Genomic DNA, 27,275 nt, shown 5'->3' on the forward strand with positions numbered 1-27,275 from the left:
AAAAGATGCTAATTTGAATCACAGAATTCTTTCAGTGTTCCTCCGGGGTTTTTGGACATGGACTGTTTCATCAATTTAAAAGTGTTCGCTTTATTTTTGTGGAAACGAAAAATGTTTTGCAAGTTATGGATCATTTCTACACTCTTTCTTCAAATAGTTCTCGTATTCCAGCTGTGCGCAGGTGTTTAGTTTTTCGTATCGTGTTTTTACATATTCGTAATTTAAATTTTTTTAATAAAATCAATTGGTGGTAGTTCATGATTGTGTGTGGATTTTAATATCACAACACTGAGGATTTGGCAATAACCTTTTTCATCTATTAAAAAACAACACTTACGAGGCAATGTTTGTTGTAAGAACAATATTTTTTTCTATAAATCGACATACTTTAAGCATTGTTGACGCTATTTCCATTTGAATGAGGAAATAGCGTCAATGACTTTATTTCCAAATTTCTGTTGATTTTATTTCGCTTTTGAATAGGTAATAATGTCAATTGACTTTATTTCGCACCAGGGTGGGAAATAAAGTCAATTGACCTTATTTCCATTGACCTTATTACCTGTCACCTCTAGGACAGATTCACTATAGAACCGGGTCATTGTTGCCGCCAGGGAGTGAAGAGGAAACAATTCTTCAAATTTACTTCGTTTTGCGAATAACCGTGCTATGAAATGCTGCACAGTTGGAGAATTGCAAGAACTTCTTCACGGATATAACCCTTTCTTTAGGTTATTTAAAGAGGCAAATGACCACCAGACCATAATCTTAGCAGATGAATGTGCCAATAGAAATCGTAAACGTGAATTGTTGGACCAAAAGGTTTCAATAGAAAAATAAAAATTTCGGGCGGGACGAAGTTCGCCGGGTCTGCTAGTAGTTTATATAGTAGATGCTTATATTTACTCACTAAGTGCTTATCTTTTACACACTAGGCAGTGTTACCGCTGAAAATTTTTCGAAAGTCGCAAAAGAAGTGTCAAGGTCGAAAAAAGTGTATTCAAGTAATTAAAATCGTTTATACCATATATGTAAAGACGTTCATTATTTTACCTTTCGAAACTTATTGGTGCATAGTCACAGTCGAAATAAAATCGACTCAAACGTTAGTTTTAGCTTTTTTCAATGGACAACATATTTAGATCTATTGGTTACAATAATTTTAAGCTATAATAAGCAATATGTTTTAGTAAGTAAGTTATTGGTTTTGAAATTTTTTTTTTTGTATAGGCTCCCCCTAAGTTTCGTTCTGGCTACGCTCATGGCCACTACTCACTGCTTATTTGATATAAATATTTCTGGTCTGTACTCAGACTACTCTCTATCTCCTTCAATAAAACAGGCATGTTTGATAGCAGAAAACTCTTTTTTCCAACGCTTTTCCTATTAATCCGGAATAAAGTTGAGGACCGCTTGTTGCTCCATCTATTTTCTTGAACAAATGTCGAAGAGGTAGTTCATTCGCGCGCAGTTGACAAATGAACCATTGCAGTTACCTATCTAACCTAATTTACATTAACCGTATTACTCCACTTTTATAGTCAGTGTTTTTAGCAGTTCCGTCGCACCCAATAACCAACAATTTGTTGAAATCCAGTTCATTTTCAGTAAAAAAGCATCGTAATGAGTCTGCTATACCTTTTCCAGTATTAGACAATGTAGTTAGATGGCTTAAATAGAGTGAGCCTAGTTCCGTTATCAGGAAATGTGTTCCTTTGTAGTAAATGCAAACGTTGACCTCGCTTTTCAAAGACAAGTATCCTATCCATCAAAGTAGACGCTACTAATTTCACGAAAATTCTGCTGACTTTGGAATTCATTCCGCACTCGTTTCCTAGTGAACTTTGCTTCGATCGATGACTTATCTTGCATTTTCCAAAGTAATGAGACCCACGTCTTGCAATACTGCACCAGCAACTGCTGATGCCGACCGATCACTGATACCGCAGCGATCACAAACTCCCGGCAAACAGAGTCTCTAACGTTAGAGATATTTAGATCTCTACATTAGATGACCAGGGTAATTCTCAAATCGTTCTCGAGTCGATGACGACGTTAGAGAACTACATTAGAATTCGATTCGAGAATGATTAGAGAAACAACGCAAATTCAAATAAATGTAAAAAAGCAATATTCCAAATGAATGAATCATAAATAATTATCAGGTTCAAATAATTCATTATTATTTTATTGTAAATACATTTAATACTAATTTTACAAACAAAGCGCTTTATGTATTTAATAAAGTAAAATCAGTTTGAAATTCAAGTTCCAATCCCATTAGAGATCAACATTAGAACTCGATTAGAGAATTAATATTTTCTCGAGTCGAGCACTATGCCCCATTTTTTGAGATCGCTATGATTCGCAATAGTTTTTCGAATCGTTCTCTAACGTTTGAGATTGGAGAATGTGGCTAGTTCTCCAATCATTCTCTAATCGATAACTAACCTCAATGTTTGCGGGACTGTAGCAAAGGCAGGAAGAGACAATGTGTTCCTTTGCCTCCATAGTAGTGAAGCATTATAATTAAGAATTTTCGAAGTACTGGGCTGAGGTTCTGTTAGCTCAGGACTGAAAAGTAAGGGGAGTACGCTCTTTTATTTTTTCTCTTGGTTGGCTATTGCTCGATTAGAGTTTCGTTTCCTTGCAAATCTTTTCTCAAGCTTACTCGTCTCTAAAGGGTCAAGTCACCAATCGCCATTTTTCTCTCACACCTCTGATGATATAGAAAGTCTCTTTCAAGTGTAGGTACTTTTTCTTCACGAGGACAACCACAGTTGCTGAAATCAATGCATTAGCATTTACAAATATCAAATATTTCTGTGACACATTTTTGTTTCCACTCTTGTAACTTCATCTCCAAGCGAACTGGGATTTTGTACTGCGTAAAAAATTTAAGTACTTGTCATAACTGCTATTTAAGAGTTGCTTCACGCGTTCAAAGGAAACAAGTGGAAAATAAGCTGTAGTCCACACTCCTATAACATCACGCGCTACTGCATCGAATACTTCAGAGATAGCAGACTTTTTGCCATTTCCCTTAATTTTTTCTTTATTTCTTCTAAATTAAATATGCTTTAATATATCTTCCGTTGTTGGTAACACAGATTTACTAATCGGCATAATTTCGTATAAAGCTAGCGGTACCTATATACGTGTCTCGCGTGTCAGCTGTTCGTCGGAGGACTGATGTAGCATTGTTGCCAGTCTAAATAAAGAGTTAAGCTCCTCGTTGTCAGTACATATTCGGCAATTATACTTAAACTTATACAAATCAAGAAATCAATGAGAAGTATGCTCCAATTTTGTTTTCGCAATGACAAAAAATGAAAAAGAAAGTATTAATATTCCAGCGTACAGATGTACCACAAACTACAGTGAGTTTTGTTTATTTTCGGACTTTTGTCAACATATTATTTTACCTCTGTTCCATGAGTATTAGAACATTGTCTTATTTTAAATAAACTTTGTTACATTTACGCCATTATAAGATATAATGCAAATATATATATATATATATATATATTTAAGTCTATATTTAAGATGTTGAATAAATAGTACTATTAGATGATTTTGGAAAATTTTCAAAAAGCAGTAGAGGGCCAAAAATATTTTTATTATTATTGTTTTCATTTACACTAAAGTCCAATGCAGCGTTTTAGCGCTCTTGCATACTGAAAATCCGCAAAAAAATTATACGCTCCACCCTATTGTACAATGAGATTGCTCGCAAAATTGTAACGTCTGTGGGAAAAACGTCCAACTTGATTGCGGATCGATGATGATGTGTTTTTTGTAATTCATGCTGCCATTTACTACGTTTATACGTAGGCCAATTCATGAAATCATTTCATGAAGTTGATCAGAAACTGAGTGGATGAACACCATTTCATTATTTCAATTATACGCGAAATGGAATTTATACACTGAGTTTTTACTCAAATTTATGAAATGATTTCGCGAATTGGACTACGCACAAACGTGATAATTGTGCGTATAATTTGTTAGGTAATTTTATGTTTTTAAACTCTTTCTACCACATGAATATATGAATTCGCATTGGAAGATAGAAAGCGAGTAAGAAGAAATGCCGAACAAAGAAATCTGTCTTTGTTCAACTTAAATAAATGCATTTTTCAAACAAAAATGCGTACGTTACTTAGGGCCAATTTCAATTGAATATTTAAACGGCACTTAAGTTTAATTTTGGATTGTTATTTAAATGCCATTTAACTTTCGTTGGGTTTCAAATCAAATTTATTTAAATATGCCAAACAAGTGGCAACACTAATTCCTGCTCCTTGAAATTGTTGTTGCATTTGCTTGTTTGTTTAAATTTTGTACTGAACAGCTGAATGTACTTTGGCAAGATTGATAAAACAACATACCTATCAATCTTGTTTGTTTGGTACAAACACAGGGTAGCATATCTCATATTTAAATAGCCAGTATTGGCCATTTAATAGCAGTTTAAATGTATGATCTGAAAATGAATGGTTGAAGTTAATCAACAATCTCTTCTTAAATAGGTCATCTGAAACTGGGCCTTAGTGGCTAGGTTATGCACGGGGCAAAACGTAACAAATCGCGGCGAATTCGTAAGGATCTATTGATTGCATTATAAATATTTGCATTTATTTGTGAATAATAATAATTCCAACGGTTTTTACCCTCCATTCCCGCCCATCCGCACGATGGGCGAAGTCCGCATGGCGTACGGAACCAATATTTTCACTTTTTTTGCGCCAAGTCACGATAGGCAGGAATTTTAAATCTCGACACTTAACGAGATCTAAAACTGTTCAGCAACAGTACTAAATTCATCAGCTGATTTTATGTCTTTATGTTAATGATTCATTTATTGAGAGAGGATAGTATCGCTTTCTTAATCCTGAAAAGCGAATCAGATATATCAAATGTGCTGGAATGAGAGTCAAAATCCTGGCATAAGCAACGCAGTGGCTCGTGTAATTCAAAATTAGTTTTACAAGTTTTCAAAAATAGGGAATAAAAATGTCTTGATACACGGGAGGGAACATTATGGCTAACTTCACCCAGAAGAAGCGGACTTGAAACTGAGCATGTCAGTAATTTAATCATAAAAATTGTACCAAGCATTTCCCTGCGACTGACAAGTGTAGGAAGATTAAAAATTTGTAATCGGCTCGTATAAGGCAGACGGTTATATTGAGAATACCAACGGATATTTCTTAAAGCAAAAAGTAGGAATTGTTTTTGAATTGATTCTATCTTGAGTAAATTTTATACCATCGATTTCAAACCACCGAACCGTATTCCAGAATCGGTCTAACTAATGTTGTAAACAGGGTTTTATGGATATAAGGGTCACTAAATTCTTTTGACCATCGTTTCACAAATGCAAGTACACCTTTAGCCTTGTTGACTGTCATATTAATGTGAAGATTAATGGGTCGATTACGGATAGCAACGCAACCACAGTTCGGTTGCTAGCTGGCAACGCAACTGGAAATAAATTTGTATTACGAGTGGCAACTATCGTCAGTTGCTGTAGAGTTATCGATAATCGAAATTTGACAGTGCGACAACCAGCAAGCGGCTGTAAACAAGCTGTGCGAGTAAAATTAAATTATTAAAATAAAGTTTTAAAGAAAAGACAGCAATAAAGCTAACTTCATCACAATTATTTATTTTATAGGAAGAGAACTGCATGAACGCGGCCTCAATCAGGCGACATTTAAAGGATAAATCCAATCCTCTAGAGCTACCGCGTGCACTGTAAGCAAAAGTTAATGCTTTCAAGGTTTTTCTTTTATTATCGTTTTGTGTTCATTTTCAAAGCATATTGAGGACTTCCAAAAGGAGCTGTAGTATAATTGGTTAATAAACAGATGAACCTCTTCCTTCAACTTCAATACCTCCGCTCATAAAAGCTTGCGCACCTCTTCGTTTTTTCGCAGAAGGAAGTGCCACGGCAATGACTTCAATTTGGAAAACTTGGTGTTTTGGGAGTTTTAAAAGAGGTGCTTCAGTCGATAAAGGAAACAATTTGCAATCAGTGTTCGCTTTTGTTTCGCCAAAGGGCGTACTCCTCAGGAATTAAAATTTCAAGTTATTGTTTTTTTATTTTTACCATATTCTGTAAAAGCAAACTGCATTGCAAAATGTTAGTATCGCTCAAATTATTAAAAAGTTAAATATATGACACACTTTTCAATTTTTGCTCCTAAATACGCTCCAAAAATATTCCTAGCAACCACAAAAATGTAGTCGCCTGTATACACACTTTGTAGCAACTGCAATTGTCAGTTGAAAGTTGCCCGTTGCTATCTGTAATATCGTTTTGGCAACTAGCAACGCAACTGAAGTTCGATTGCTATGGATAATCGACCCATAAAATTAAATTTCGGATACAGTGTGATAAGAAGGTCCACAAAATTTTTTACCTGTTCCAAATTATGGTTATCTATTGTATAAGAAAGTGGCTGAACAGCTCTTCGCGAGAAGCACATTACTTTACATTTTTCCAGATTTAGAGGCATACGATTTACATATGTAGCACCAGTTAGCCATGCTGTTTAAGTCTGCTTGTAGCCACAGTTTCCACACGACAAAAAATTTTCTGATCACAATTTACAAAAAAAAGTTACTTAAAAGTTGCCAAGTAAAAAACAACGTTTTATTACATAATAATAATAGATTGGGGCTTACACATATGTTAGTGTTTGGCCGAGCTTCTCCTCCGACTCCGAACGGCGATTGCATTTTTATGAGAAGCTGTTTTTCATGGCAGAAATACAATCGGAGGTTTGCCATTGCCTGCCGAGGGACGACCGCTTTGATCAGGGCTTGAACCCAGGTGCTACGGAGTGGAAGAGCGCAATGCTTACCCCTACGCAACAGCGTTTTATTACATAATAAACTGTTAAAACAAACCTCGTCTATTTGTCATAAATAAAACATGGGTACAATAAATAGGTTTTACTTTACTGAGAAATAAGGATATATAAAAAATAAATGCGGTCTTTTATAAACAATTCATTGAACCTACGTGATGCTATATATTATAGTAAAAGAAATCCAAAAGGGCGTGGCTCGGGTTATTACAGTTTCGATTCTGGTAATGCATTTTAAGGTGCACCTAAACTTTTTTTTAAATGTCAGTTAAGCTACTCTGGCGCTCAAGGCCTCATTAAATAACTAGATATATTCACATACGGATATATGTAAATACATTTTTATTCAATCTCAGTGTGAAGCTGGTCACCCTATTTTGCTGCGCACCTATGGCAACGCCGTTTGGATGTGAAACTTTGTTACTTTGACATTTTCTTTTTGTACTTTTTCATTTGTCAAATTCTTGGTAGCTTAATAAATGTTTTAACCCATTAAATACGTATGCTACATACATGTAACGGGAGCATACTGTGTGCATTTAGGAAAATAAAAAATTTAATTTAATTACATTGATGCTTATACAAGTACAAATGTCTTTGGGATGAATGCTTTAATAGTTTTGTGCCGTTCGTAGTTCAGTATATGTCAGTTAGTGCAATAAATCAGTCGCGTTTAGTTTCGTGTGTTCAGTGAAGCACAAAAAAATAGCAAATGGCGAATAGAAGGAGGAAAGTATTCTTTTTTTTTTGAACTTTTGTAATTACAACTGTTAAGTTTTTAATGCAGTAGTGCTTTGTTAAATGTGGACACTATTTCCTGCCAAAAAATTTGATTTTCATGCTTTAAATTTTTATAGCCAGACATAAATTGACGGCGTTACATGTATGTAATATCAGTCTTAATACTGAATAGTTGTATACAGCTCGCGACAAAGTAATAGCACCTCATCATTTTGACCAGTTTTTACTACTTTTTTTTTTTTAATGTTCGTTATTTTTTTTAAACTATAGCTCATTATCTAACAAAAACCAAATAAATCCAAATTTAAAACTTTGTACAAAAATTGGAAAAGTTAAATAAAGTTTCATCCAAATTGCAAGCATTTTAATTAGAGTTTCTATAAAAAATTGGGGTGCAGTTTAAAAGCTTATTAAATTTTAGTATAATAAAGTGTAAGTTTGCGGTTGCCAAAAAATCCCGTTGGGTTTTGGTTTTGTGTTTTTGCTGAACGTGTTACACATTTTCTTCCATACAAAATATGTTCGACCATTTGTTATATTGAGGACAGTACACGACACCGTCAGCAATTACAAAAACTCCACGAGAATTTTCAGAAACTTCAAACTTGCATTTTATTAGACATACTAAAATTTAATAAGATTTAAAACTGCGTATTAAAGATTTTTCTAGAAACTCTTATTAAATTCTTGGATTTTAGATTAAACTTTGTTGAATTTATTTAATTTTTGAAAGTTTGAAACTTGGACTTATATGATTTTCGTTAGATATTGAGCAACGCTTTTATAAAAAGATATCGAACATTAAAAAAAGCAAAATAGGTAGTCAAAACTGGTCAAAATATTAAGGTGCTATCATTACTACCGTTTGCAATACGTTGAGTTTGTTTATATTTAAATTTTTCTAGAGAAATAATGTCTGTGCAAGAAGCGATACAATTTCTTGAATCATTAGATTCAGATAATGAGAATATAGTCAAACTATTTTGTGAACCGCCAGAGGAAGAAGGGCTTTCGGGGGAAGACTCAGCTGATGAAGATGATGGCGGTGATTTGCTAAATTTACCGCGAAAGCAATTAATGGCTCCATGTGAATTAGTGTCTCGGTCAGGAGAAAACAGTATGCTCTTAGACACCGTCCCAGAAGAGGAAATCAATCCGTTCATAACAGGTTTTGTAAATAATTCATACAAAAACATAGACACTAGTCTTTTGGAATCACCAGTCTCAACTTCAACTCATAGTATTCCAAAAACGTTATTTTGCGATTCGAAAAAAGACAACGTCAGCAGAGAAAGTGCGTATTACACGCGCTCCTTCTACACATCAAGCCACCGAACTCGAATCTGAAGAGGTATCGCAAAAAACACCTGAAAAGGAGGCAGTATTTATTCAACTAACACCAGGAAAGCTGGAAGTACGAGGTTCGAAAAGAGCCTCTACATCCAGACCAAGCCTTCCTCGAGCGAACAAAAAAATTAAAACAAATGATATGGTGTGGCTTGATGCTGAAGAAAGAACTGGTGATAGATTAGCATTTCCAGAGCCTGATTACACTGACTGCAGTAATCTACAACCACATCAACAATTAGAAAATTTTTTCAGCGAAGATATTTTGGAACTTATTTATGAAGAAACAAATAAATACGCGGTCTTGAATGATGCACCAAATCCAAATGTGACTTTAACTGAAATGAAAGTCGTAATAGGAGTTATGTTGACCACTGGTAATACGTCCCAACCAACCAAAAGAGATTACTGGTCAAACGATAAAGATTTTTTCTGCGCTATGGTGTCAGATGCGATAAGACGTGATAGGTTTGAAGTAATACTTCGCTACCTTCATTTTGCTGATGCTGACTGTTACTCTGCTGACGACAAAATTTGGATTGCGACCACTTACTGATGCCCTTAAAAAGTATTTGAAAAATTTCAAGCCAGAACCCGATTTAGCATACGACGAGTCCATTGTGGAATACTATGGACGTCATGGATGCAAACAATTTATTCGGGGTAAACCTTTACATTTTGGATATAAAATGTGGTGTTTGAATACACCACTTGGCTACCTCAATAATTTCGAAATGTATCAAGGGAACAACCCGCGCCCAAACCCAGAATATCCACCGAAATATGGCAAAAATGCTTCGCCATTAGTTTTGATGATTGCCGACTTCGATGAGGATACAAAGTATCTTCCTTTTGCCTTTTATTTTGACAACCTATTCACCTCAATGGGAATGTTGTTAGGATTGAAACAACGTGGTTACTACGGTACCGGAACTTTGAGAGAAAATATGTTACCAAAATCATGTCCATTACCTGACAAAAAAGCTTTGAAAAAGAAAGAGCGTGGATTTGTTGTGACTAAAAAGATTGATTGTGCTGATATTTATATCACTAAATGGGTAGATAATTCGGTAGTGACTATTGGTTCCACCGTTTTTGGAAAAAATCCCATTAACAAAGTAGGTAGTAGGTATTCTAGAGTTGAGAAGAGAACAATAAACATACTCCGTCCATATGCAGTCACCACATACCACGCTGGTATGGGTGGAGCTGCCAGAATGGACCAAAATGTAAATGCCTACCGCATCGGAGCCAGAGGGAAAAAATGGTGGTTCGCAATTTTCACTTGGCTTATCGATGTTTCTGTTCAAAATGCCTGGCTGCTACATCGCAAATCTGGTTCAGCGCTCTCTCAACTTTAGTTCCGCCGAGCTATAGCAGAATATTATTGTACGACTCTGGGTATACCAAAACCATCCAGTGGCTTTCGACACCAAAAACTCGAGAAGAATTTCTGTGTTCCCGTTATGATCGTTGCAACCACTTCATTTCTGTTAAACCAAATAACAAACAGCGCAAATGTCAAGGAAATGCCTGCAGCTCCAGCGTAACAACTTGTTGTGCAAAATGTAATGTCGGCTTATGTTTTAAGTGTTTCAAAAATTACCATTTTTTGTCTTTATAAACTTTGTATTTTGTTACTTTTTATCTTTCTTAAAACATATATTTTTAACACAAGTGAATTTAAAACTTTGTTTATTAGAAACTTTATTTTTATAAACAGACGTGAAATTTTAACTTCTTTCTTATATCGTTTTAAGTACTAATTTGCCTAATACTACTAATAATACTAATATTTACCCTTTCGTTTTTGGAATCATAATAAAGATTACCTTGTTATCGTAGGAAAATCCCACTTCCTTATTTTAAAATAAATATATGCCATATCCGGCCTGTTGTTACATGTATGTAACGGGCGGGCCCGCCCATATCGGCCAAGGATTATCTTTTCTTTTTTTGCAATTGTGCTTTTAGGCCCTATCATAGCCTACCCGTAAAATTTCAGATCTCTACTTCGAAATTTGGGGTCTCGTCATTAATGGGTTAATGTGAAGTTATAAGTTAAGAAAAGGTCCACGCGGTTCTTCATACATTTTAACCCCGTCGCAGTTATCATACATATAATTGTTTGTTTCATCGCATCTGTAGCGGCAGAGGATCCATTCGAAAAGAACTGAACTCAACATATGGTGCCTCCTGTGAGGATCTTTTGCAGCTGCCTGGGAGAAGACGAAACTTTGGCGTATTGCGAAAATAACCTATCTTTAACACGAGGTAAGTGTTTTGAGTGTATGTGCTGGGCATAATTTGCGCGATTAGGCAAAATGCAAGACGAACCAACTGCCACCGATATTGTTATAGAACAAAAAAATCTGCTTCAGTCAGTTCAATCGGTCTTAAAGAATTTCAAAAAAGACTCCTCCATACGTAAAAGGGAGTCGCATTACTTAGCTCGATTGGATGCACTGAAGGCATATCGCGACGAATTTAGGCAAAATCATCGGCTGTTAATACTCAATTCCAAAAATGCTGAGGTAAAGCCGTCTTACATAGACATAGGAATGTGCGATCAATTTGAAGAGCAGTACCTAGAAGTCGTAGTGTTCGTACAGGAGTCACTTAAAACTAAGTGTACTCCTCCCATTGTAGAAAATGCCAACGTAACGGAGTTGATGACCAACATGAGCGCCGGCGTAAATACTGCAGTGCCATTGCCTGAAGTAAAACTGCCAACATTCCACGGTGATTATATTGAGTGGCCACCTTTTGAAGAAGTATTTTTGGATCGCATTCATCTTACACAAACCTTTGCGATTTGCGGCGTTTCCACTATCTTAAGGCTTCATTATCGAGTGATGCAGCTCATGATATACAACACCTGAGCTTGCTCGCTGAAAACTACCATGAGGTGTGGGAAATGTTATCCAAGCAATACGACAATAAGAGGATTCTGTTCACGCACTATATGGATGTGCTCGATCAGCAACTCGACATGGGTCACTGCGATCAAATATCTTTAAAAGATTCTATACAAACTTGTAGGTCATGTCTAAGTTCAATAAATAAACTAGGTGTAAATGTTGATAGCCAAAACCAAATTCTTGTTTACTATATGTTAAAAAAGTTGCCGAAAAATTTGCGTGTGGACTGGGACCGAGCTTTGGGAAAGCAAAGTGATATACCAACCTTTGATATATTCTGCAGTTTCTTAGATGAACAGCACCTCATGCTGATCACATCGAGCAAGGTAAATATAAAACATCAACAATCGGGGTCTTACATTCGACACAAGAATGAAGGTACCCAATCAGGTGACAAGAGGGGAATTAAGTCAATGTACCCGGGTAAAAAATCGGTCACGTGTCCCATCTGTGAGCGATCTGTCCACCCAGTCCGAGAGTGTCCTACGTTCCTCGAGATGAACATAATGGAAAGACGATCGGCGGTTGAACGTTTTAAGCTTTGTTATAACTGTCTGGGGTATAACCACCAATCATCTAAGTGCAGCAGCGAACGCGGTTGCCGTGAATGCGGAAGTAAGCGCCATACAAGGGAGGTTCGTCAAACACGTCTATCGCAACAATACGGAGCTAAAACCCACAGCAGAAGTGCATGTTACAGCCAATAGTCGCGAATCTTCTAGTCAACGAATAAATGCCACAAAATACGACGTGGTCTTACCTATTGTAATTGTTACAATTAAATCCGGGAACAGCCAAGTGTTTAGTTTCAGAGCGCTGTTAGATCAGGGTTCTCAAGCTACGTTTTTATCCGAGAGGGCAATGCAAATTCTGGGGCTCTCACGCAAAAGAGTTGGCGTCAATATAACGGGCTTATCAGGGTCTAAGGTAACCAAGCGGCGTTATTGTACAAATCTATCTATCGGCTCTAGGCTGGATTCAATATCACACTCTAGCTTATATTTTACCTAAGGTGTGCGGAACCGTACCAACAACAAAAATTCTTACATGAGGTTTAAAGCATCTAACTGATTTGTCCCTCGCGGATCCTATGTTCTTTGAACCGCGATCTGTAGACGTTTTAATAGGCACAGATGTATACGGCGAGTGTGTTTTGAACGAGGTAGCGGTTTTCCTATTGCGCAAAAGACAACGTTTGGGTATATTGTATCCGGTAAATGCTTTAAATTTACACCCACATCAAGGCATTCTTACCACTTGACAGTAGATACGAATGTCGAAATTGGCAACTTACTTCGCCGGTTTTGGGAGCTTGAAATCATTGACGATTCATCCGTATTATCCGAGGAGAGTTGGTGTGAGTCATTCTATCAAAATACACATAAGAGGTCTGAGGAAGGAAAATACATTGTTAGACTGCCACTTTAATCGGAAATCGATTCATCTTTATATATCGGGTATTCAAGAAGAGCCGCATTTAACCGGATTTTGCAGTTGGAAGGTCGCCTTCGTCGGGACGCAGAGTTGAAGCAGACATATACCGAAACAATCAACGAGTATCTTTATCTCAAACAAATGAAACCAGTAACAACTAATGAGGAGCATCATCGCACGATAGACGCTAACAACAACCACCGCTTAACCTGTTGCTATCTGCCGCGTCACCCGGTTATTAAAAGGGATGTCGTGAGTACTAAGGTTCGAATTGTATTCGACGGATCGGCAAACACGACGAACGGGCGATCACTTAATGACATCTTAGCCATCAGACCAGCTCACCAACCGGGTCTCCCAGCAGTTTTAACGAATTGGCGTGCCTTAAAATATGTGTTTATGGCCGACATTGGAAAAATTTTCCGCCGTATCGATGTCAATGAGCAAGACGCTCAATACCAAAGAATTCTTTGGATATAAGATACGAACCAGCCAATACGGGAGTATTACTGCTCTAGTGTTATGTTTGGTACCGCTTCCGCACCAAATACTGTCATTCGAACGATGCATCAACTTGCACAAGAAAGGAAAACGTTTCCCACGGGCTGCACAAGCTGTGAAACAACAAATGTACGTTGACGACATATTATCTGGTGGTAACACTCTAGATGAGGCCTTAAACATGCGAGCGGAAGTTATATCAATGCTAAAATGCGGATCATTTCAACTACGGAAATGGGCAAGTAATACTATGGCACTTTTAGATGGAATCCCGATTGAGCATAGACACAAGAGAACCATGTATGAATTTAAATCAAACGATTCAGTTAAGGCGTAAGGAATGTGCTGAGATCCACGCACGGATGAGTTTAACTTTACACTTAACTTTGAAATAGTTGTCGAAAAGCCCACAAAACGCACAATATTATCCAACATAGCTCGACTTTTCGATCCATTAGGGTGGCTTAATCCAGTAATCATAACAACGAAGCTTATTATGAAACAGTTATGGCTTCAGCAAGTTGAATGGGATGCTACAGTACCCTTAACGCTTCAAAAACGTTGGACGAAATTCGCAGAAGGATTGTTCAGCATCGGCCAACTAAGAATATCGCGATGGTTAGCAATTGATACCAGCACAAGCTGTGAGCTGCACGTATTTTGCATTTGCATCCCAGCACGCACATTCAGTCGCAGCTTACCTTCGAGGATTAGATAGAAACGGTCAGTTTGTCGTCCAATTACTTTTGGCAAAAAACAAGGTTAATTCTCTAAAACCGAAGCTAACTATTCCAAGAGCTGAGCTATATGGGGCAGTTTTGGCTGCAAAACTTTTAAGGTTCATAAAGGAGAATTTATGCGTGGGAGTGGATGTTAAAGATATATATCTATGGACCGACTCCTCTATAGTCCTGCACTGGCTACGGGGGGATGCTGGACGATGGAAGGTCTTCGTGTCCAACCGTATACGGAAAATTTTGGATATCACTTCGATACCACAATGGCGGCACATAAGTTCAGAGAACAACCCAGCGGACGTATCAAGTCGCGGGTGCAGTCCTTCCGAATTGGCAGTCAACGATTTGTGGTGGCATGGCCTACAATTTTTAAGGTTGTCATTTTCGAAATGGCCGAAATCTATTAAACACCGACTCATCGCAATCAATCGAAAATGAAAAACGGAATATCAAGACTCTAATGAATTTAGCTGAAGAAGATGAAGTGAATTCAGTTCTACAAAAGTGGTCATCGTATTCGTATATGGTGAGAGTAATAGCATATTGCATCAGATTTGTGGATAACTGCCAACCAAAGAAAAAGTTGGGGCGAAGTGGATTTTTAACAACGATTGAAATGCGAGGAGCTGTCACTTGCGTAGTAAGAATGGTCCAACAAGAAGCGTTTCGGAGCGAATTTGCAGCGCTTTCATCAAGCCAACCGTTGCCAAATGTCAGTAGATTGCGCTCGCTTAACCCTTACTTTGATGCACAAGAAACGGTTATCCGTCTCGGCGGCAGGCTGAAAAACTCCCTTTTGCCATCTGACCAAATTAATCCGTATATTCTTCCATTTAAGCATCATGTAACTGAACTTGTAGTTAAACACAGTCATTGGAGTACATTACATGGCGGCGTCTCACTTACCCTAAATCACGTGCGGCAAAGGTTTTGGATTATGCGTGGACGTAGCATTGTCCGATCCGTCATATATCGCTGCATAAAGTGTTACAAATGTAATCCAAAATCATGTGAGCAGCTAATGGGAAACTTACCAGCTGGGAGAGTGAAACCGGCTAGGGCCTTTACTTTAACTGGCGTGGATTGTGCTAGCCCCTTCAATATATTGCCTTCAAAGGGGAGGGGACGTACTTCCATGAAGGGTTATGTTTCGCTTTTTGTCTTCCTAACTACGAAGGCGATACACCTAGAGCTGGTTGGTGATCTTACCACAGATGCCTTCATTGGTGCTCTGAATCGGTTCGTGGCGGGGAGAGGCCAATGCAGCCATATCTATAGCGACTGTGGGACAAACTTTGTCCGCGCCAACCGTAAGCTTCGATCGGATCGCAGTATCTACCAGAAATTCATTACCGAAGATGTGTATCCGTACTTGGCAAAAAGAGAAATACAATAGCATTTTATCCCACCATCATCTCCGCATTTCGGTGGACTGTGGGAGACAGGGGTAAAGTCGGTAAAGTTTCACCTTAAACGTACTATTGGAGAACAGAATCTCACCTATGAAGATTGTCTGAATTCCATACCATTGTGTCCATTACCTAATGATATCGATGACTTAATGGTGCCCACACCAGGGCATTTCTTAATAGGGGATTCGCTGTTAGCTCTTCCGGCAGTCGAAACTAATCAATTGAGTTTAACGGAACGATGGAAACATGGACAAGTTTTGGTTCACCAGTTTTGGAGAAAATGGAGTAATGAATACTTATCTCGGTTGCAACACCGGCCAAAATGGATAAAACGCCAGCCTAATGTGAACATGGGCGACGTAGTACTAATTAAGGATGAAAGATTTCCCTGTAACCGTTGGCCTCTCGCTAGAATTGTTGCTTTGCACCCTGGTACTGACGACTTGGTACGTGTGGCTACACTCAAAACCCAAAATGGCATAATAAAACGTCCAATAGTGAAGATTCGCCCATTGCCTTTATCTAATAACTGGGAGCCCATGGAAGAAAATAACGCACAGTAATCTCAAACACTTATTCCTCTGTTTTAAGTTAAGGTTTTTATATGCAACGGTGCCGGTCAAGTCAATTACCGTATGTTATAAACTGATGATATTCTAGGGAACATCAACGCCGGGCAGATATGTGAAGCTGGTCACCCTATTTTCCTGCGCACCTATGGGAACGCCGTTTAGGTGTGAAATTGTCACTTTGACATTTTCTTTTTGTACTTTTTCATTTGTCAAATTCTTGGTAGCTTAATAAATGTTTTAATGTAAATTTACAAGTTAAGAAAAGGTCCACGTGGTTCTTCAAACTTTTTAACCCCATCGCAGTTATCATACATATAAATGTCTGTTTCATTGCATCTGCAGCGGCAGAGGATCCATTCGAAAAGAACTGAACTCAACACTCTGTATACTTACGTGTATAAAGAAGAATATGAAAAAAATTTGTGAAACAAAAAACAACACATAAATATTTTTGCAACGCACGCGTTTAAAAATATACTTTTCATAAAAACGTTCTTTAAGCTATTGTCTTTTGAACGGGAGCTTAGCCTCAGAATAAAATAATTATTTAAAAAATCGACTTAAGTGCATATACCGAAGCGCTAAAGAGCCTAAATATACCGCACAAACTGCTGTTCAAACCTCCTTTTTTCATTTGCTCTATATATGGATCAAAAATCTGTCAATAGGTTTGTATGGTAACTTCTCCAGTAAAAGATTGCAGCGAGAGCATAAAAGCAAAATATAGCGTAAAATTTAGAGAAGAAAAACTACATAGAAGAAAAGGTTATTAAACACAAAACTAGTAAAAACTTGCAAGTGAACAGTTGTTGCACTGTTTTGGCATTCTGCTGTATTTTACTATTTATAAATCAGTTTCAAACTCTTTGCTTTACACACAAGCACTTAAACAGTCCAGTACATCATTAATATTTTGATTTCCACTCAATTTACTTTTGTTTACGCTTAACCAATTCAACAAATAGCAGATTTTGACATTCATTCTTCTTCTTCTTCTGATAGCTAAATTCTGCTAGTAAAAATTTCACTAGCAAGAATTTGCAGCTCTTTCCGTGTTACTACGCTCTCGATTCAGGGCTCTCTTGCAAATTTTTTGGGTTATTATACACTGTTACAGTAAAAATTTGCAGGTTCCAGTACAAATTAGTACTGACTATTTGTTACTATACAAACCTAATAATTATTGAACGTATGGCATATTTCATAATATCAATTGCATGCATTTCGAACAAATTATATGTGCTATAACATTAAGATAAGATTTCCAGGCTTCATCTATTGGACTTTAAACTTCTCGACACAAAAACATGTAAATGCTGACGCGATAAATATTGACCATGTAGCATTCCCGCGCGATCTATCACTATTTTGAAATCTATCAATATGGATCACGATCGAAATATCACAATAAATATTGAACGCGTGATAGGCGGCCCACACTGTGATAAATTAACGAGTAGAGTGTCCAGCGATAATTTTCTTCGATATGTGGTTAGCTATTTTTGCTGAGCGCTGTGTTGCATGATCAACGCAATTGTTTCTATTAGTGTTGTCACCACTACACACAACCACAGTTCAATTTATCAAATGAATCCAACTTTTTTAGTAGGACTTTATACACGGTAAACATACCAAAAGTTACCAAAATAAAAAGAAGTTGCCAAGTTACCAAGCACTCAAAAAGTTACCTATTTGGGTCACAAGTGACCAAATGTGGCAACCGTGCTATTTGGTTGATACGTACGATTTATAAAGTTTCACATCATCTGCGTACATTAAAATTTTTGAAAATTTTATATCTGTAGAAACATCGTTTATATAAAGACAGAACAGAATCGGGCCTAGATAGCTACCTTGCGGGACTCCTGAGGTAACATCAATGACGTCAGAAATAGTATTTTAAACATAACCCTTAGTGATCTATCATAGAGGTATGAAGAGATCCTACGTAGAAAATTAGGTTGAAGACCAAGAAGGTCAAGTTTATAGATCAGAAACGAGTGACATACTTTGTCAAATGCTTTACTGAAGTCGGTATATATGACATCCACATTTTTGTTTTCACTAAACACTTTTGAGATATAGGTTGTGAACTCAAGTAAATTTGATGATTAAAAGTGATGTTTACACATAAAATTTCGTGAGTAACTGGTACTCACACCTTTTTTAAGAAGTTTCACTTCTATCACGTGTACGGTGCTACACGCGTCTTTTTTATTATTTCGCTAATACAAAAACAAAAAAAAATTAATATACCACGCTTTTATAAATGGACTAAGAATTAGAAAATAATATGTCTCAGTCCCATAGAATTTGTTTTGATAACTTTTGATTGTGAAATTTTAGCAAAAGTAATTATAAGCAATTTATGAGATTGAAAACGAAAAACGTGGGGCGCGTGCAATATAAAGCATTAGATTTAATTGACAATAGTCAAACTACGTAGCATAGACCTAAAATTTCTACAGAGAAAGTACAAATTTGAGATCGATTTTAAGCGGTCGTTATTCATATACCCACATACATACATATATCACACTTCATATAAATTCAGGTCTATTACATGCGCCCCACGCTTTTCATTTTCAATCTCATAAAGTGTTTATAATGACTTTTGCTAAAACTTCAAAATGGGCGATTCCATGAGCTTTACCACTATATAGACATAGTGCAGCGAATTCAGCGGCTCCGCTGGCTTGGCCATGCCGTTCGAATTAACAGAAATGCTCCTGCTCTGAAAATATTCAACGCGGGCCGCGATGCTGGACTTGGCTTCACTTGGCATTTCCAATTGGCGTCAGTTAGCACAGAAGAGAAATCGCTTAGGCGGTTACAGCGCCAATAAAGAAGAAGAAGATTCCATCGTCACGGATGGGACATTTGTACAGAAAAAATATTCTTTCTTGTTTAAATTTAAGTATAAAGTACTGAACAATTCTACATTTTGATAAAGCTACACCCAATTGACTATTATATGAGTTATAACAAAGTACGAAAAAAATTCAAGCTTACTTTTATATGGAAAAATCTGAGTTGTTTCTTCTTCTGTCACGGGTGGGACAAAAAATAGAACCTGCTTTTTGGAGCAGATATATTTTACGAAAACTTTGCGAATTTATTTCACTTTTCTTATAATAAAACAAGTAACCACGAACACAGGCAAAGCAAAAACTACAACAAAAATGATTTCTTTATTATAAAAAAATTCGAAATTTCTCTGCCACGGGTGGGACAACGTTTGTCACTTGTCGACACGTATGAATTTTTATATGAAAAGGTGTGGGCTTTATTAAAGATAAGTTATTAAACAAGTAATTTTTAGAAAAAAAAGCGACTTCAATTCTCGTATAAAAATATATATATAACATGATTCAATGATCAGATCTAAACCTAATTAGTATGGGACTACCTCTGAGACAATACCTTTCCGATGCAAAAAGAATTATCGAAATCGTTTCACGTGGTCCAAAGTTATGCGGTTACATATAAAAAAAAATATTCCGACGAACTGATAACCTCCTCCTTTTTTGGAAGTCGGTTAAAAATATAAGAAGCCAAGTGGGGGTTCAATTCACTCACGTTTTGTCAATCAAAAAAATTATTAAAAATCAACGCGATTTCATAGCGTCTTAATATTTAATGGGCTATTTAATGGGCTATAAAACTGCATAACTAGGATTTTTCTAAAAATTATGAACAAAAAGTTTAAAATTTTTGGGTGTAATTGTTAACGTTTGTTGAATTTTTATAATTTTTGTACGAAGTTTGAAATGTGGATTTATATGGTTCTGGTTATGTAATTTGCTAGACTTTTATAAAAAATTATAAACATTAAATAGAGAAAAAAACCAAAACTGGTCAAAATGTCATCTAATTTAATCAGCTGACCACAAGTGTATATAAGTAATGGTCGAGTCCGCGCTTCCCCCCTTCTCCCCAGCGTCCTCCTCAACAAACAAATAAAGCCCTGTAAACCTACCTCTGACAAATGTCCCTCCCGTAGCTGTCACGGGTGGTACATGCTTTACTGCTTAATTATTCTTATCTAACTATGTGGAAACGAAAATGCAATTGTGGTAAACATTTGACACATGAAGTTCTAACATTATGTAACAAACCCGAAACACAACTTAAACTTCTGTAATTAAATATAACAACTTTTACCTTTTTTTGTCACGGGTGTGACAATACCAATACTGCTTAATAATAACTCATAATATAGATAAAGCACTCACACGATTTAATATATAACACAATTTTATTAAAAGCAGATGAGTTTTACTATATGTTTTTCTTGCCAAACACTTAAATTATGAATCGAAAATTATTTGACAGTATTTTCAACACAACCTACTTTAAACTCACTCAAAAAAATTACTTAGAACTTGATTTCAAAACGTAAAAAAGGTAATCAAATGCATTTAAAGTTTTAATTTGTTATTTTTTGGTTGATCCAAGATTTTTACAAATGCCTTATCCACATGTTTGTTAGTTTTATAAAGAAAATAATTTTGGCACTAAGGTTCAGTTTCCCATGGAATCTCCCAAATCAAAAGTTATCAAAACAAATTCCATAGGACTGAGATATATTATTTTATAATTTTTATCCATTTATAAAAGCGTGGTATATTAACAAGTTTTTTATTTTATACTTTTTAGTCTTGTCCGTATAAAATTTTGCAATAGATGTTAAAATAATACAACTTGCAGTGAAAGGAGAACAGAAGACTATGCAAGCAAAATGTTGTTTGCTCACGTTCAAGCATACATATGTACACACATACATATAGCAGCAATTAATTTCTTTTAAAGAAATAGCGTGTCGTCCATTTCCGCTGTAGCGTATGTAGTGCATATTTTTAGGAGCAATATTTAACTTCTTCCGGCATCTACCTCTAGAGTTTTTCTAATTGTATGTCTTTGATATCATAACTACGACGATGTTGATATCTAGACCAGGTTTGCCGTAAATACCTTTGCTATATTTATAGTATAAATGGTGGTCTGGACACACAATGTTGCAAGTTGCTAAAAACGTTGTAAAATAAATTCTTATGAAGTATTAGGTTCGATTAAGCAAACAAATTATAGCTGATAAGATTAAATAAAAACGAATTACTTAAAACTCAACAATAATATTAATCGCGTAACATTATAGATTATGAAATTAAAGTTTGAAAACAAATTGATAACACTGTACAGCAAAATCAACTTTTTTTCTGGGTATTGCACCAAACCAATTTTTTTTAAGAGATTGAGTCATAGGTAAAAAAGTAATTTCCCCGTTTTTCGAAGTTAGCCTTCGAAGTTCGAAATAGGACCTTTGGTAAAAAATTATATTTAATTATTGCATATAAATAACTAAAAACCTAAAAATATAGACGTAGTCCCTCTTTTGCTCTTATTTTAGTGGTATATGACCTTTTTTGTGCAAACTTATATTACAGGTGCTATAAGGGGTCAAATTTCGGTGACAGGTAATAAGGTCAATTGACTTTATTTCCCACCCTGGTGCGAAATAAAGTCAATTGACATTATTACCTTTTCAAAAGCGAAATAAAGTCTACAAAAATTTGGAAATAAAGTCATTGACGCTATTTCCTCATTCAAATGGAAATAGCGTCAACAATGCTTAAAGTATGTCGATTCATAGAAAAAAATGTTGTTCTTACAATAAACATTGCCCCGTAAGTGTTGTTTTTTAATAGATGAAAAAGGCTATTGTAAATCCTCAGTGTTGTGATATTAATCCACACACAATCATGAACTACCACCACTTGATTTTATTAAAAAAAAATTTAATTACGAATATGTAAAAACACGATGCGAAAAAACTAAACGCCTGCGCATAGCTGGAATACGAGAAATATTTGAAGAAAGAGTGTAGAAATGATCCATAACTTGCAAAACATGTTTCGTTTCCACATAAATAAAGCAAACACTATTAAATTGAAGAAACAGTCCATGTCCAAAAACCACGGAGGAACACTAAAAGAATTCTGTGTTTTAAATTAGCATATTTTGAACGAATTCGGAATGCCTAAGGTGGAAAAGAAACCAACTTTTCTATAAGGAAACAATTATAGAAAAAAGAATTTTCTTACACTGTATTCATGTCTCCGCCAGCAATTTGTGACGACATCATTTAAAAGCAGCTAAGGAGAATGACGACACTATTTATTAGATGCACATTCAACGAGCCAATGTGCCAAATTGCGGGTATAAACAATTATTGATTATTTAATATCGGATCCGAGATCATATAAGTTAATTGATTGGTTTTCACACACTTTTGAAACACAAATTATATGCCAAATTTAATGTTTGGAAGAGAAATAATGTCAATGGATTTTATTTCGTTTTTAAAAAGGTAATAATGTCAATTGACTTTATTTCGCCCCAGGGTGGGAAATAAAGTCAATTGACCTTATTTCCGTTGATCTTATTACCTGTAGCACCCAAATTTCAGGTCTTTGAAAAATTAAATTCCTTATATTTCAAACAATTTTGAACTGATATTTAAAAACTGTCTACCGTTGTAAAAGTGATTAATCCCCCCTTTCTTTCGATATACATATTTTTATACCTCGTATATAAAACTTTTAGAAAAAACACATTTATATGAAAAAATACCTTCCTTTTATAAAAAACCAAAACATTTTAAACAAAAAAATTACTAACCGATTTTTTAAAAATTAGCATCTTTATAAAAACGATTAAATCCCCTTTCTTCTGATATGCATATTTGTATACTTCCTATATAAAAATTTTAGAAAAAACATACTTAAAGGAAAAAATAACTTTTTTTATAAAAAAAAATATTTTAAACAAAAAAAATTACCATCCGATTTTGACACAATCGGTGCCAGTGTAAAGGCGATTAAACCCCTTTTCTTTTTCTGTGCATATTTCTATACTTCGTGTATAAAAAATTGAGAAAAACACTTAAAAGGAAAAATATCTATTTTTAATATTTTTATTGGGCTTTGTACCATGATTGTTTATTAGGAAAAATTGAAAAAGCAACAAAGTCTAAGCGGTAGAAGTTATAGCACTATTTCGGAGATCACCACATCTCCTCATCAGACTTCTTTTTCTAGACTTCAGCAGTGGTCGAACCTGCGAATTCGATGTTCAAAGTCAGAAGCGTTAACCACTGAGCTATGTACATCCCGTAAACTCTTGTTGCTAATTCATTTTCCTTATTCAACCAACTACTATCAAGTGCAGCTGATTTGCCGCTATTTAAACTCGACAGCGTGGTTGTTGTTGTTAATTCTATACATCCATTTGCTTATTTGCTTTTTTGTATAGTTTCAGGCAGGCTCTTCCTAAACTATGTAGTTATTTGTCAATGTTATTGTGGCTTGTTAACATTTTATTTTTAATATTTTTATTGAGCTTTGTACCACGATTGTTTATTAGGAAAAATTGAAAAAGCAACAAAGTCTAAGCGGTAGAAGTTATAGCACTATTTCGGAGATCACCACATCTCCTCATCAGACTTCTTTTTCTAGACTTCAGCAGGGATCGGTTAGTACCTTTTTTATTTAAAATATTTTTTTTATACAAAAAAAGTTATTTTTTCATTAAACGGTTTTTTCTGAAAGTTTGTATATACGAAGTATACAAATATGCATATCATTCTGAAATATTACTCTTCTTCTTCTTCTTCTTATTTTTTGGCGCTGTAAGCGCCAAAGCGATTTTGGCCGAGTTCAGCAAAGCACGCCAGCCGTTTCACTTCTGTGTCAACTGACGCCAATTGGAAACGTCAAGTGAAGCCAAGTCCTTCTCCACCTGATCTTTCCATCGCAGTGGGGGCCTCCCTCTTGCTCTGCTACCACCAGCGGGTTCCGAGTTGAATACTTTCAGAGCTGGAGCGTCGGTGTCCATTCGAACGACATGACCAACCCAGCGGAGCCGCTGTATTTTAATTCGCTGCATTATGTCCATGTCGTTGTAAAGCTCATACAGCTCATCGTTCCATCGTCTGCTGTATTGGCCGTCGCCAACGCGTAAAGGCCCGTAAATGTTCCGCAAAATCTTTCTCTCGAACACTCCAAGAGCCGCCTCATCGGATGTTGTCATTGTCCATGCTTCTGCGCCATATACCAGCACGGGCATGATGAGTGACTTATGGAGCGTGGTTTTCGTACGTCGAGAGAGGACTTTACTCCTGAATTGCCTACTCAGTCCAAAGTAGCACTTGTTGGCAAGAGTGATTCTGCGTTGGATTTCAATGCTGACATTACTTTCGGTATTAATGCTGGTTTCCATACAAAAAAAGATTCAAAACCAATAACTTACTTACTAAAAAATTGTTTATTATAGCTTAAAATTATTGTAACGAATAGAGGTAAATATGTTGTAACTAACTGTTGTAACTGTATAAAACTATTCGTCGATTTAAATTGTTAACTTTTTACTGAGCATGTTTATTTTACGAGGAGGAAGCATCGAAAGCCTAACCTCGTCAGTGTGAGACTTTAACCCAAACTAAACTTCCTACCGTCATGTACCGTTCCCCTCCCGGTACCGATTATAACACTGTGTGACTGATAAGGTTATAGATCTATTCTCTTCTTCTTCTTATTTGGCGCTGTAACCGACAAAGCGATTTTGGCCAACTGACACCAATTGGAATTGCCAAGTGAAGCCAGAATACTTTCAGAGCCGGGGCGTCGGTGTCCATTCGAACGACATGGTCAAGCCAGTTGAGCCGACGTATTTTAATTCGCCATATACCAGCACGGGCATGATGAGTGACTTATAGTGTGGTTTTCGTACGTCGAGAGAGGACTTTACTCCTGAATTGCCTACTCAGTCCAAAGTAGCACTTGTTGGCAAGAGTGATTCTGCGTTGGATTTCAATGCTGACATTATTATCGGTGTTAATGCTGGTTCGGTAAACGAAATTCTCTACTTTCTCGAAGTTATAACTGTCAAAAGTGACGTGGGTGCTAAGGCGCGAATGTGCTGATTGTTTGTTTGATGAGAGGGATACTTCGTCTTGTCCTCGTTTACCACTAGACCCATTCGCTTTGCTTCCTTGTCCAACTTGGAAAAGCCAGGACAGGCTTCGCGGTTTTTCTTACCGATGATGTCAGTGTCATCGACATAAGCCAGCAATTCTCTTGTAGTAAATTGTTCCTGAGCGGTTCAGTTCTGCAGATCTTATTATCTTCTTCAACATCAGATTAAAGAAGTCACATGAAAAAGAGACTCGCCCTGTCTGAAACCCCGTCTGGTGGCGAACGGTAACAGAGCAGAGCTGGTGGTATTGCTCAACGTCATTTTTCACAGCCGTATGAGTTTTGAGGGGATATAGGAAACTCCTTTTAGTGCTGTCGAAAGCGGCTTTAAAGTCGACATATAGGTGGTGAGTGCCGATCCTTTTCTTGCGGGTCTTTTCCAAGATTTGGCGTATTGTGAATACCTGGTCTATGGTAGACAATACATTCGATAAGACCTTGCAACCTAGAAGGCTGATCCCGCGGTAGTTGGCACGCATGGCGTGGCCGCCTTTCTTGTGGATTGGGCAGAGCGCACTTGGATTCCAGTCGTCGGGCATGCACCTTATTACCTCCTTGCCATCTTAAATAAATAGCTAAGCTGACAGGCCGTCAGCTCAAGCAGCTTTGGCACTTTTCCTCATAGTCAGGCACTGGGATATCGACTGGGACCTCGGGTACGTCTTATCCACTTCTTTCAGTGCTTCTGCCATTCAAAAAGTCGAAAAGTGTTCCCTCCATAATCTGAGTACGTTCTGGACATCGGTCACTAGGTCATCATGGTTGTTCCTACAAGAGTCTTTAAACCTTCCGTAAGTCGCTCAACTCTCTACTAAACATTTCGGGTGTTTTTTCTGTCGGCCAGCATTTCAAGCATTTTATCACATTCCTCATCGTACCAGTAATGAGCGGGAAATGTAGTTTCACTGATCGCGCAAGTCGGTTTGTTGAAGAGTGCTCTCTCACAGCAGGTGTGAGGGTCGAGCGCCGAATCCATTGGCCGCCTGTTTTGATTGCAGCTTTTCGACGTTGAACTTTCCTTGCATTGTTGGGGGCCCTTTTTTGCTGCTCCGAGGTTGGGTCGTATATTGGATGGATCAATATAGTAGTGCGAGTCGATGTTTGGCCCTCGGAGTGTACGTAGTACATCTAAAACACTGGAAGCATGCCTTCCACCTATCGCAACATGCTCGATTTGGTTTCCTGTTTTTCGATCTGAAGACACCTATGTAGCTTGAAGGATCTTTTTATGCTAGGACCCAGTAATACATACTGCCAAGTTTCGGGCCCCGGCGAAGTCGATCACCCTCAGCTAATATGTACGCTCTAAGCTAAGAGTGCCTTGGATACACATATGAATGAGATGTAGAAGAATGTCGCTTTGATGCGGATTGTGGCTAGACTTTCGTCCACTAGAGTGAACGCCGGTCTCTCTCCCACCACAAATCCAACACCGAATTGCACTCCTTTACGTGGCAACTGTAGTAGACGTCGCAAGGCTCCACGCTTACCTTTCTTGCCCCGTCCATCGCATTTCGTGGATGGCGGTGATGTCAGCCTTTATTTTCCCTAGGACATCAACCAGCCGGGCAGAGGCACCATCCCGATTAAGGGTTCGAATGTTCCAAGTGCATACCCTAAAATCATAGTCGTTCCTATGTTTGCCGTGATCGTCATCAAAAGAAAGGGGTATCATCCGAGGCATGTGTTTTTTTTTT

General features: G+C 36.9%; 1 protein-coding gene and 1 long non-coding RNA gene across 3 annotated transcripts in view; one reads left to right on the plus strand and one right to left on the minus strand.

Moving 5' to 3' along the window:
* LOC118749520 (CUGBP Elav-like family member 2) overlaps window positions 1–27,275 on the minus strand; it is a gene marked incomplete at its 5' end in the record, with an annotated part of 209,154 nt that overhangs the window by 174,380 nt on the left and 7,499 nt on the right.
* LOC118749521 lies at window positions 5,564–5,863 on the plus strand. Its single transcript, XR_004994236.1, has 3 exons — window positions 5,564–5,600; window positions 5,681–5,760; window positions 5,824–5,863. It is a non-coding gene; the product is annotated as an uncharacterized LOC118749521 (long non-coding RNA).

The sequence above is a fragment of the Rhagoletis pomonella genome, unplaced genomic scaffold (assembly GCF_013731165.1).
Source record: "Rhagoletis pomonella isolate Grant_MI unplaced genomic scaffold, Rhpom_1.0 Rhpom_scaffold_00017, whole genome shotgun sequence".
NCBI classification, from domain to species: domain Eukaryota; kingdom Metazoa; phylum Arthropoda; class Insecta; order Diptera; family Tephritidae; genus Rhagoletis; species Rhagoletis pomonella.